Below are 12,585 nucleotides of genomic sequence, written 5' to 3' on the forward strand. Positions count from 1 at the left end.
GCATTGAACAGCTGCATTGATTCATATTTATGAGCCTGTTCATCAGTCCTCAAATAAAAGTGTTTTCACTCTGCTGTTGTGCAGTGTCTGGGAAGCCGGCTAATCATGTTTTGTCACATAAGCAGAGTGATCTCAGTTGTCCCAGCAGCTATATATCATATTAAAACATGGTTACTGACTTACCAATACTCTATTTTTGCTTGATGATAGAAGCCAGCATCTGTGTACGGAGGACAATGTAGGAAATTGGGTCGGTGTCACTATATACACTGTAAGGGAAAATCTACATGCAATATGCCATTGAAGCCATGTTTCTATGCTGTTGGCTACCAATTAGTGGCCTATTGACAAACTCATATTTATTAGTCATTTGTAGAGATGTGCGAAACTTTCCAAAAGGCATCTGTTAACTTTTTGCGTTTGACCAAAATTAATTCCTGGCAATCCAGTTTGCAGAACCTTTAAGTTTAACCTAAAAGTTTCTCAGAAATGACACAATTCACCAGCAATTCGCTGTTTCGTTAAATCGCAGCTCAGTCACAATTTGCAAGTGATTTGCCAGAGCTTGAAATATGGCTCTTGCTGGAGCGGATGGAAAAATAGAGGCATGTGGTATAAAAGAGTGTTTGGGGAGGTACATCAGTCTACTGCTATCAATAGGTACAAACACAACATTGTTCTCTAGGAGAGGGAACAAAAATGCTCTTGCTCAATCATTAATAGTTAAATGGTTAAATGCAGTGTGAATATTCAGGTGCTACCTAAGGTAATAGATACTGAAACCACAACACAGGGATGCAGAAAACCCCAAAGGTCAGGAACGCACTAAGTAGAAAGATGCATGTAGACCAGATGATTAATGTACTAAAAATGTACTTTTATTAGTGCGTTAGATAAAATAAATCAGCATTTTCAATAACAAATATGATAGTAAGCACATTTGTATATCACCACAATTGTATCAACACCTCAGATCTCTCTGTTAAATAATGGTAAAATCAAACTATTGTGAAATAAATATATATTTTGCAGCCATATTAATCTAATGGCACCCAGCAGGGTATTGATTTGATATACCACAGAGAGTATTCAACGCGGGACTGGGAGATTGAAAAGGCTTACATAATAAAAAGACTCAAATTAAAAATAGATATGACATCCGCCCTAGGGCAGAACAGGTTAATTGCCACTGTTGATGACAAAGTTATTTAAGATTGGGCTGAAACAGCATTAGTGTCCTTTACAGGTTGTAAATAGAGTACAGTAATGCAGTCTCATGGGTAGTAGTTATTGTTTCATTTCCCACAACAATTTCAAACAAAATAGTTAATTAAATACATGCTTGTTTTTTTTTGTTTTTTTCAAACAGCATGTTTAAAATATCTATTGTAACCATTAAGTTTGAAACAGTTGTGGGAAATGAAACAATAACTACTGTCTGTATTACTCTATTTACAACCTGTGAAGGACATTACTCTATTCCTGTTTCTGCCTAAGTACCTTAAATAACTTTGTCATCAACAGTGGCAATTAACCTGTTCTGGTGCTGCCCCAGGGCTGGTGTCATATCTATTTTTAATTTGAGTCTTTTTATTATGTAAGGATTTTTAATCACCCAACTTCACATTGAATACTCTCTGTGGTATAGCAATTCAATATCCAGCTGGGTGTCATTAGATTACTATGGCTGTGAACGTTATATTTGTTTTATAATAGTTTGACTTTACCATAAATTTATACAGAGAGATCTGGGGTGTTGATAAAATTGTGGTGATTTACAAATGTGCTTACTATAAATTTTTTAGTACAAATGCTGATTAATTTTATCTAAAGCACTAATAAGATCCTCCCTCTCCCTCCCTCTCCATGAAAAGTTAAAGTGACCCCTGCTTTTCCATGTTCCCTTTGTCCCAGACTCATGAAACATTGTGTGTACGTTTTAGGTGAGATATTTGGGAAAGAATACAATTATTTTGTTTGCAGGAGTTTGGGGTCCGGAGCTACTGGTAGAACAATACCTTAATTGTTCCCGGCGAGCAGGCATGATTTTCCGGTACACGAGTGGAATTACACCAGGGCCGCCCAGTGTCCCCCAGACTCCTGGTTTTCAAGCCCCGGTAGGTGGCAATGGGTTGACTGGGGAAGCAGCAAAATGTCGGCGCGTTTCCCATTGGTTGATTCATATGTGCCGCCCATGGTGCATCCCGAGCCGGCTTGGCACGCCCCCTCCTCTGATGTCAGCTAAGAGACGAGCCACTTTTTCTATTGGCTAGAGGGATAAGGTTCCCATGCGCTGATTGGTCGCTCCTCCTACCTCCATGCTAAGGATAGCGTAGCGGAGTGTATGTAAGGAGACGGCCGAGGCAGAGAACCAGACCATCTAGTGACTTGTGTTGATGAAACTAAGGCAGGCTTTTCAAAGTTGCTCTGTTGCAAATAGCAGAGCAACCAGTTTTGTTTTGAAGCTAGGAAAGTCTGTCTCACAGACTAAGTCCCATCTTTTGTGGCAAAGTTACAAATAGAACGTAGCGGACGTGGCTAGGAATTGAAGCCGAAAAGAGTACCAGGAAAACTGGGTGTATATCCCGGTCAGGGTAAGCTCATCCAAGCGGGCGTCCTGCACCTAGGAAAGCCTAGATTTCCCCCCCAGAGTCCCAGTGAGTATGCTTTTGCTGTCTATTGTGTAAGTCTTCTTGTTGTACACGGGTTTACCAAAATAAACTACATTTTGTTTCTACTACCTTGTTCTGCCTAATGTATGATCCTGGTACAAATATAAAAGGTGTTAAAAGTTCCTGGTCTCCGGTGACATGTAGTACTACAAAAGCAGAATATGGCAGCATTCAACAGTACAGCACTGTATAACTGTGCAAACCACTGCTGCATCTAAATCAGGTCTCAAGTATACTTTAAGGAAAAGAAAAAATCTCCCAGGGTGCAAGTGGAGAAAAATGTAGGGAGAGAAAAGAGGAAAAAATATATAGTGAGGTAAGCTCTTAAAAAATATAAAAATCAAAAATATATATTCCAATGAACTAGTAAAATCAGATTTAGGAGTGTTGTATGTCTATTCTTCTTAGATCCATCGTGATCTCTGGAGACGGTTAATCTTAGAGACCTGCACATAGAAAAATAGTGTATGCTATAGTTAAAGATGTGCAAAACTATCTCAAATGCAGTTGTCTCATTTTTCGAGGTTTTATTAGCTTTGCTTCCTTGCCAAGCCACAAAGGGGTAAAATGTCGCAAAAATGGCACATTGCCACCAGAATTTGCAGCTTAACCATACCGTTTTATAGGTCAGATCATGAAATAGAGCTTTTGCTGGAGAGGAAAAGGAGTGTGAGAGAGAGAGAGTTTGCAACCTTGGGTACAAATGTGGCACATCTCAGTGTATTAGGAAAATAAAAAAAGGAGTTGCACTCCCAAAAGTGTAAACTTGAAGGGCATTTACACCTCATAGGGTACGAAGTAGAATGTAGGAGGCTTACGCTCTATCTGACACTCTTCAGTGTTTCCCTGTGACACATTGTCAATGATCTCCCCACAGCTTGTCAGGAAGCCTCAATACACATGTATGCAGATCACACAATCCTATATGCACACAGCCATAGCCTCTCTGACCTTCAACACAAACTTCAGTCTGACTTTTTGAGACTCGAAAACTGGATTTCCCAAAACAAACTGTTTTTAAACACTGACAAGACTGTAACAATGGTATTTGGGAACAAGACTAAATTTTTAAAGCTTCCAGCGACTGAGCTCCACATTAGAACCAACACTAACACCACCCTAACTCCTGTTACTAGTTTTTTTTTTAACTTCAAAGTTTTTTATTGGGTTTCACAACATGTACATTATACCACATCCCATTATTAAACAATTCGAAACCCACCGAGGTTTTCCCCTTTCACTCTCACCATCAGGGGTAAAATCACTCATAATCAGCGTGGGACGGACAACATATACTCACAGGACTAGACAAACAAGACTGACCGGACCAAAGACAAGACAACAGAGGGTGAGAACACCAGGGAAAAAAAGGGGGGGGGGCGGACTTCCACCATGCGCTCCGGTGTCGGTGAACCTTCTTTCGGTAGATGCTATACTCTCTTAGTAGAGCCTGACGACTCCTCATCGTGGATCAGTTTTTACCGGGCGGGGGCTCCTACCTGTCGCGTATCTATGTTATAGTATGTTCCGCTCAGTCACCAGAGAACGCACTTGTAGATATTATTGCAAAATTGTGCTGGCATCTATCCCGGGGATGTCTGATTGGGTAATCCATGGATCCCATACTTTTAGGAAATTTCGGCCAGAATCGTTGACCCAGCTTGTCAACTGTTCCATCTGGAAAACATGCCACATTCTGTTTCGAATTTTGGGGATTACTGGTAAATCTTGCTGTTTCCACAATGCTGCGATCTCGTACCTGGTGGCAGTAGCCAAGTGTGCGACCAATTTGTGTGCCGATTTCGGCAGCCCCTGGGCCCGCCTGCCCAACAAGAACAGCCACGGGTCCAGGGGGACCTCTAAGTCGAGGATTCTTTGTGCCCATGCTCTAATGCTCTCCCAAATCGGGAGTACCCTAGGGCAGGACCACAGCATGTGAACTAAGTCCGCTACTTCCCCGCACTGTTTTCGGCAGAGCGGGGAGTATCCGCTGACAAATTTGGACAAACGTAGTGGGGTGTGGTACCAGCGCATCATGACCTTATATGCGTTCTCTTTTAACGTTGAGCAGATGGAGCTTTTGGCTGCTGCCTGTAGAATCCACTCCCAGTCTTCATCCTCTAAAGTCTCCCTTAAATCCGTCTCCCATTTAGTCATGTAGTTCAGTCTGTCAGCGTCAGGTCCATTTGGGCAGATCACTTCCCGGTACATTCTAGAGGTAAGTCCCCTTGTGTCTGTGGCTCTAGAACACAGCTGCTCGAAATTAGTCCTAGCGGGCCTAATTGGAAATTTATTGTAGAATGCTCTGATATGGAGGTAGCGGAATAATTCGGTATTTGGAAGGCCCTTTTCTGATTTGATGTGTTCAAATGTTTTAATATATGTAGGCCCCTCCAGATCTACTAGCCGCTTATATCCCAACTGTATCCAAATTTTAAAGTGCCGGTCTCCGGCCATCCCCGGGGCGAATTCCGTATTATCGAATAGCGGGGTCATTAAGGAGTGTTTTGTCGTTAGATTATGTTTAAATTTGGAACTCCTCCACACCGCTAGAGAGTTTACCGTGGTCCGTAGCAGCAACCCTGCCGTGTTGTCACATCGTTTTGGTAGCCAAATTAAATTATGCAACTCTATTGGTGCACAGCAGGTTTTCTCCAGCGCCACCCATCTCCGCAGGGACGGATCTATGTGCCACTGGACAATCTGACCCAATTGTGCTGCTTTATAATATGCCATCAAGCAAGGTACCGCTAGTCCCCCTCTAATCGTAGGTCTGATTAGTATGCCCTTTGCAATTCGTGGGCTCTTATTATGCCATATGAATTTCATGATCCTTGACTGTAAGGCGAGGATGTCTGCCCGCACCAAAGGTATCGGCAGGGCCTGGAACAGGTAAAGCACCCTTGGCAAAAGATTCATCTTAATGCTATGAATTCTTCCGAACCAAGAAATTCCAAACCCCGCCCACACCCGCAGGTCCTCCCTTAGAGTTCGGAATAGTTTGGGATAATTGGCTTTGTATAGGGAGCCATAGGTCTTAGTAATTTGGATACCTAAATATTTGATTGAGGAGGCTTGCCATTTAAAATTAAAGTTTAGTTCAATTAATTTTTCCACTGGACGTGGGAGACTAATATTTAGGGCTTCAGACTTAGTCTGGTTAATTTTGAACCCTGAAATTTGGCTAAACGCTCCCAGAATCTCAAAGACATTGGGCAGGGAAGTAAGCGGTCTTGACAGAGTCAGGATGACGTCGTCAGCATATAATGCCACTTTATGGGACTGGTCCCCTACATCTATCCCTGCTATATCTGGGCTTAGGCGAATATGAGCCGCCAGGGGTTTTATACATAATGCAAACAGCAGCGGGGACAGGGGGCATCCCTGTCGCGTCCCGCTACAAATGGTAAATTGCTCCGAAGGGAAGCCCTGATGGCGCACCCTAGCTGTGAGGCCTTTATACAGGGCTAAGATGGCTTCTAAGAGGTGTCCCTCGAACCCAAATGCTCCTAGTACTGCCCTCAGATAGGTCCAATCGATCCTATCGAAGGCCTTCTCAGCATCCAGACTCAACAACATAGACGGGATGTTCTTTTTATTGGCCAGATCAATCAAATCTATGATCCGTCTCGTGTTGTCTGCCGCTTGCCTTCCTCCGATAAATCCCACTTGATCCGGGTGGATTAGCCTGAGCAGGACAGTGCCCACCCTGTTAGCTAGTAGTTTAGAGAATATTTTCACATCAGAATTGATATGGGATATGGGCCGGTAGCTCTTGCAGTCTACCGGGTCCTTGCCTGGCTTGTGGATCAGGGAGATTGAGGCCTGGAGCATCTGGGATGGAAAGGAGCCTCCCGCTAGAATTTCATTAAATAATTTTAGAAGCTGTGGCGCTAGTATTTTAAGGAATTTTTTGTAATATAAATTTGAAAAACCATCTGGTCCCGGAGCTTTGGCTGGTTTAAGGGCTTTTATAACCTCTGATAATTCTTCGAACGTAAAGTCTCCCTGCAATGCCTCCTTCTCTACTCTGCCCAATTTGGGAAGGCGTGCCTCTCTTAGGAATTTCTGGGTTTTCTCTCCTATCTTCTGTGTGTGGCTGACCTTATCTCCATCGTAGAGAACTTCATAGAATTTTTTGAATTCCTCAACAATTCGTCTAGGATCGGAGGTAAGGTCCCCCTCCTTAGTGCGGATTGAGGAGATACTATAATTCGGAAGTTTGTTACGCAATTTATTGGCAAGAAGAGTATCTGGCTTGTTGGCTTTGTCGTAAAACTTATGCTTAGACCAGGCCAACTCCCTCTCGGCTCTGGAGTTTAGCAACAAATTGAGTTTAGTTTTGGTATCAGAGAGTTCCTTCACGGTAGCACTCTGTTTGCTGGATATATGAAGTGCGGAAAGGTGTGCCAGTCTCTCACGCAAATCTTTTATCTGAGACTCCTTAGCTCTTTTTGTTTGTGTTGCTAGATTCATTAGGAGTTCCCTCGTGGTCGCCTTATGGGCCTCCCAGAGTGTGGAATGGGAAGACACGCTCCCTTTGTTAATCTCAAAATATTCCTTGATTTTATCTCCTATCGCCCGCTCCGATATTGGGTTTTTTTAACAGCAGCTCATTTAATTTCCAGTTCGCCCCGGTCTGTCCATTAACCGCAGAGCACACCGTAGCTCAATTGGTGCGTGGTCCGACCATGAAATATCATGGATCCCAGAATGGGAGACTATGGAAACCGCCTTGTTAGAGACCAGGAAGTAATCTATCCTACTGTATCTGTTGTGGGGGTGTGAGTAGAAAGTGTATGCTCTCTCAGTGGGGTGCTGTTCCCTCCATATATCGATCAGTCTCGTAACCCTTGAAGTATGGTTAGTACGTCATGTTTCTGTGGTAGATTAGTCCCCGTGCATCTGTCCAAGTCTGGGTCTAGGGTGCGGTTCATGTCCCCTGCTAGTATTATACAGCCTTTTGCCACCTGGTGTAGCTTGTCAAAGAATGTCGTAAGAATTGTGGGGTCTGTTCACAGGGGGCATATATAGAACTTAAGGTGACCTCTTCATTGTTAATTGTGCCTGTGACTATGACATATCGCCCGTCCGTATCAACATATGACTTAATGACTTGGAAGGGCAATCTGTGGTGGACTAGTATAGCCACTCCCCTTTTTTTAATTGCCGCAGAGGACATAAAGACTGTCCTAAAGTGTTTGTCCAGGTATTTAGGATGATTAGATTTGGAAAAGTGTGTTTCCTGGACAAACACTATATCTGCTTTTTTGCGGATATAGTCCCGGAAAGCGAGTCTACGTTTTATTGGGTTACTAAATCCCTTAACATTGTGTGAGATAAGGATCAGTTATTTACTCATCTGGAGAATGGGTTGAACCTGCAGCAGGGGGCAACAGTGTTCTTTGATCCGCCGTTAACCTTGTCCGATGTAGGGCAGTCTCCGCACCGCTGTGCTCTCGAGGTTCCATGGTTGGTGAGTCCTGTGGACTGGGAGGAAACAACAGGGAAACATGGGGGGAAACACATAGACAACAACACACAATTAATGTCCTCAGAGCTGTGGCCCCGCCAACTTGGCTCCAAGTCCAATGCCTTTGGGGACTGGGTATCTGCCACGGGTCGCTCTCCGTTGTTATCTCACCCCGTGATCCCCCTCCCTCCCAAAGAACTTTGCTGGGTCTACCCTCTCCCAGCCCCTGGCCCATGTGGACCGCAGAGCAGGCCGAGATCCCTCAGCTCCCGCCCCGCTCCTAATCTAATAACTGTAACACAACCTTTATGCCTTGTAACTCCTAGATTTAACGCTAACCCAGGTATAATGTGCTACCTCTCGCGTCCCTAACTCTTATCTACGTATCCGACTGGGTGGCCTCTTTATCACACCCCTCTTCTGGGGCTCTCTCTTCAGTATAGCGTGTTTCCCTCCAAATGTCGCTTTCGTCTCCTCTCTCTGTCAAAACCTCCCTTGTCTCTATCCCATTGCCTGCATCCATCTCTCTTCTAATCATCCCTGTAACCTACTCACCCGTCATCTACTTACTGCTGCTCTCTAATCACTTTCTGTACCATCTCCATCCTTATTATAACACTTACTCTTACCCTCCTCTCTCACTTCCCCCTTCACCCCTTTTCTCCTAACCACTGCTACTCTCCTTGCTTACTCCCTCTGTCACATTCCTACCACTAACACTTCCCTTACGCCTTCCACTTACATATCCACTCTTGCCCTGTTACCCCTTCCATACTCTTATTGTCACCCGGACTGTGCCCTCCTTCTTTTAAACTTCACCTGCCTAACCCTTCATCTGCCCCGGTCGCTGTCGCTATTCCCTAGCTCCTTATCTTATCTCCTTCTCTGTATCTCCATCTCCCTCGCCCCTGGGCCTCTACACCTAATTTGCCTCTTTAGGTGTTGCTAATGGGCCCTCGTCCCTCTGGCGCTGCTTCGTAGGCCTCTGCGGTCGCTCCGTGTATTTCTGTTCCTGGAACTTTTAAAGTTCCCGCCAATCTGGGCCTCTCGCATGACGCGTGTCGCCCTCTTGCGTCGTCCGGGAATCAACTCTGCCCCCTCCAAGATGGTCGCCCGCTCACTTCCGCTACTGGCGCCCGGACATCCGGTCGCCGCCATTTTGGGAGCGTCGTTCATCCTGGGCGGTTGTGTTCGCGCTCTCTGCTCGGCTGATGGGGACTTCCTGCTCCTGCGTTCCAGGCTGGGTTCCCTTCCATCCTCGTGGTTGCCGCCATCTTTGGGCCTCCTGCTGCCATCGCTCAGGTAAGTGAAACGTCTTTTACAGGTGATCAAGCGAGGATTTTCTCACTGGATGGAATCTTGACTTGGGCCCTGTATCGTCGATTAAGTTCCTCTCCTCTGGCCTGTTGCCTCCTCAGCCTAATGTAGTGTAAGCTGACGCGAGGCTGTAGCGAAATAACTGATAACCTTCAACTGATAACCGGAAAACTTTGTAACCAAACATTGTAGTTTATTTTAAGGGTCTTTCCCTTGCTGGACCTCAGCTTTTATTTCGTGGTGACCGGGGAGTTTGTCCCACTGTTGCCCAGCTGGGACCCGGGATCTCCTCCGTCTCCTCAGTGGCTGGCGGGGCCCCCTTAAGACCCAGCTTCTGGAGGAATGCCTCTCCTTCTCCGATCTCCCTCATGTAGAAGGATCTGCCATTCTTGCTGACTGAAAGCCCGAATGGAAAGGTCCAACGGTATCGGACACTGTGATCCCTTAATATTTTTGTTATTGGGAGAAGGGCCCTGCGTCGCAGCAGTGTCAAGGGGGATAGGTCCTGAAATATAAGCAATCTTGCTCCTTCAAACTCTACCGCCGGGGTAGCTCGAGTCTTGTGGAGGATGGCCTCCCTAGTCTTGTAATAGTGCAAACGCGCTATGATGTCGCGCGGTTGCTCCGATTGAATAGGCGTTGTTCTTAGGGCTCTATGGCAGCGATCCATCTCCAATCTCTCTTTGGGGGTGTCCGGTAACAGTTCTCCCAGCCATCTCAGGACGAACTCCTCACAATCCCCTGCCTCCTCGGGGACCCCCCGGATCCTGATATTGTTGCGCCGCTCACGGTTTTCGGCGTCTTCTTGCTTTTCCTTGAGATCATTGATTTGGATTTGCATCTCCGCCATTTTTCTAGCATTCCGTTTAGCAGCTGTGGTAGTTATATCAAGTTGGGTCTCCACTCGTCCTGTGCGCTCCCCCAGGCTACCGAGCTCCCTCCCCAGCTCTTTGATCTCCGCTTGTAATAGGTTTTTAGGTCAGTATAGAGGCGATTAAAATCGCAAAGCCGAACTGGCTGGTAATCAGGATTTCCACTGTCCTCCCTCTCTCCTTCCCGCTCTGAATCGGAGCCCTGATTTGAACTCGGCGCCATTGTAGCTTTAGCCGCGCTGTTTCTAGTACTGCCGAAATATTGTGGGAGCCCCTTTGGTTTCGGGGTTTTGGCCTGCCGTTTTGACATCCTGATTAAATGAGTGAGTGTTAGGAGTTGTTTTCCAGCGTTTTTGGGTGGAATAAAGGTTGTTTTATATCGTTAGTCAAAAGACTGTTCATGGTCCCAAGGCTCAACAAAGTATCCGGCCGCTCCTCCTCTTACTGTGCACCCCAAAACTGGAACAGCCTACCAGAGACTCTCACATCCACCACCAGTTTAAGTTCTTTCAAAACTAAGACTGTCTCACATTTTAATCTGGTCTGTAACTGTTACATAAGCCTATAATATACATCTTCTCTAACTGTGCATGCAATGTATTGTATATAATGTATATCCTGTTCATTTATGTAACTGTATTTGTAACCATGTATTATTTGTCATATTAACTATGCCCAGGACATACTTGAAAACGAGAGGTAACTCTCAATGTATTACTTCTTGGTAAAACATTTTTATATATATATACATACATTGAATATATCATTCATCCGAGTGTCCAATGATGCACGTCTCACCACTGGTTCTGTGTGCTCCTACTCTCTGCCAGGCTTCTTACAATTCACCCTACACATTCCCCATCTGTTTGCCACTGTCTCAAGGGTTCTCAAGTATTCATTGTGTGAACTCCAAGGACTCTTGGGAGTTGCTAAGCCATTTTAAGAATTGACTGCAAGGGGGTGCAGTCATGTGACCAACCATGTGACCAACTGTCTGAACCTTTTAAAGCAAAATTTACTTTGAAATGCAGGGTACAATATTGAGTAGCAATGCAATTGCAACAAGTTTACAAATCTGAGATAGGTTCACTTCTGGGCACACCATGCTGTTAAGTAACAAAAAGCTAATTTGGACCCAATACCTTGCTTAAAAAAAAAAAAAAAAAAGTATGCCACGGTTTTCACAAGTCAGATCTTTACCCACCAGTTAACAATTAAAATAGCTTCTTATCTGCTTATTGCTAAAACAACCTCCCTTTTACAACACTAATAATTTCCTTCACTTTATGGGAATAAATGAAAGCTCTATATTTTTTTTATGCTGTACAGTGAAATCATTGTTACAGCAAAGGACAGGCGATATCTGATCTCAAGCAAAGGGAAACCCGTTATTTATGTCTCTAGTATATTTGGAACTATATGAAAAACAGATCCCTCCAATATGTGACAAAGAACAATTTCCACAGCACAGTGAACTCATTGTTCTACGAGCACCATTGAATCACTGCCACTCACTGAGGGCCACTGTATAGAGACACAAAGTATTATTCATTGCTCATGCTATTTCAAGAAGTTCACCATAGGAAGTTAACTTTTGCATTTAATTATTTGGGGGTTTTAATTTTGGTAGTTCAGCATTCAATCCCTTGAATACAGTATTTTGTGTTTGCAAATGGCAAATATCAACATAGTTCTAAGTGTACTATACTGTATGGGGAAGGAACATGAGATTAAATAACTCCAGTGCCCTGATCAATCTTGCTATCGTGTTATTATTCTTCTTCTTCTTATTATTATTATTATTAATACTACTGGGAAGGAGACAGAGCCATAAGCACATTTTTTCAAAGTCTTGGAGACAATAGGAGTTAGCATTAAGCAGTGATATAAAGAAAGGTTTTGTAGAAGATTGCATATTTGATAGAGAATAAACCCATATACTTTATTTAAATTAACTGAACACTTTTAAATGTGCAGGTCTTCAATAAAGATATACTAATGTAAAAAATAGTAATAAACAAGGCAATGTGATTTATGTTTTAAGCTCTAACAAAGGTTTTTCTTACTGTAAAAGTGGGGTTATGTAAGGTCCGTCGCTAAGCCCCGCTCCTCGGGCACGTCACACGGCAGGGATGCTGGGCCGCGCACGGCTGGAGTTGCGTGCGCATGTAGTGGCAGTGGCGTTGAGGCGCGACCCCGGCGGGGACGCAACACACCCGCGCCGTCACGTGACGTCATCAGGCCACGCCGC

Source organism: Ascaphus truei, chromosome 1, assembly GCF_040206685.1.
Source record: "Ascaphus truei isolate aAscTru1 chromosome 1, aAscTru1.hap1, whole genome shotgun sequence".
Taxonomy (NCBI): Eukaryota; Metazoa; Chordata; class Amphibia; order Anura; family Ascaphidae; genus Ascaphus; species Ascaphus truei.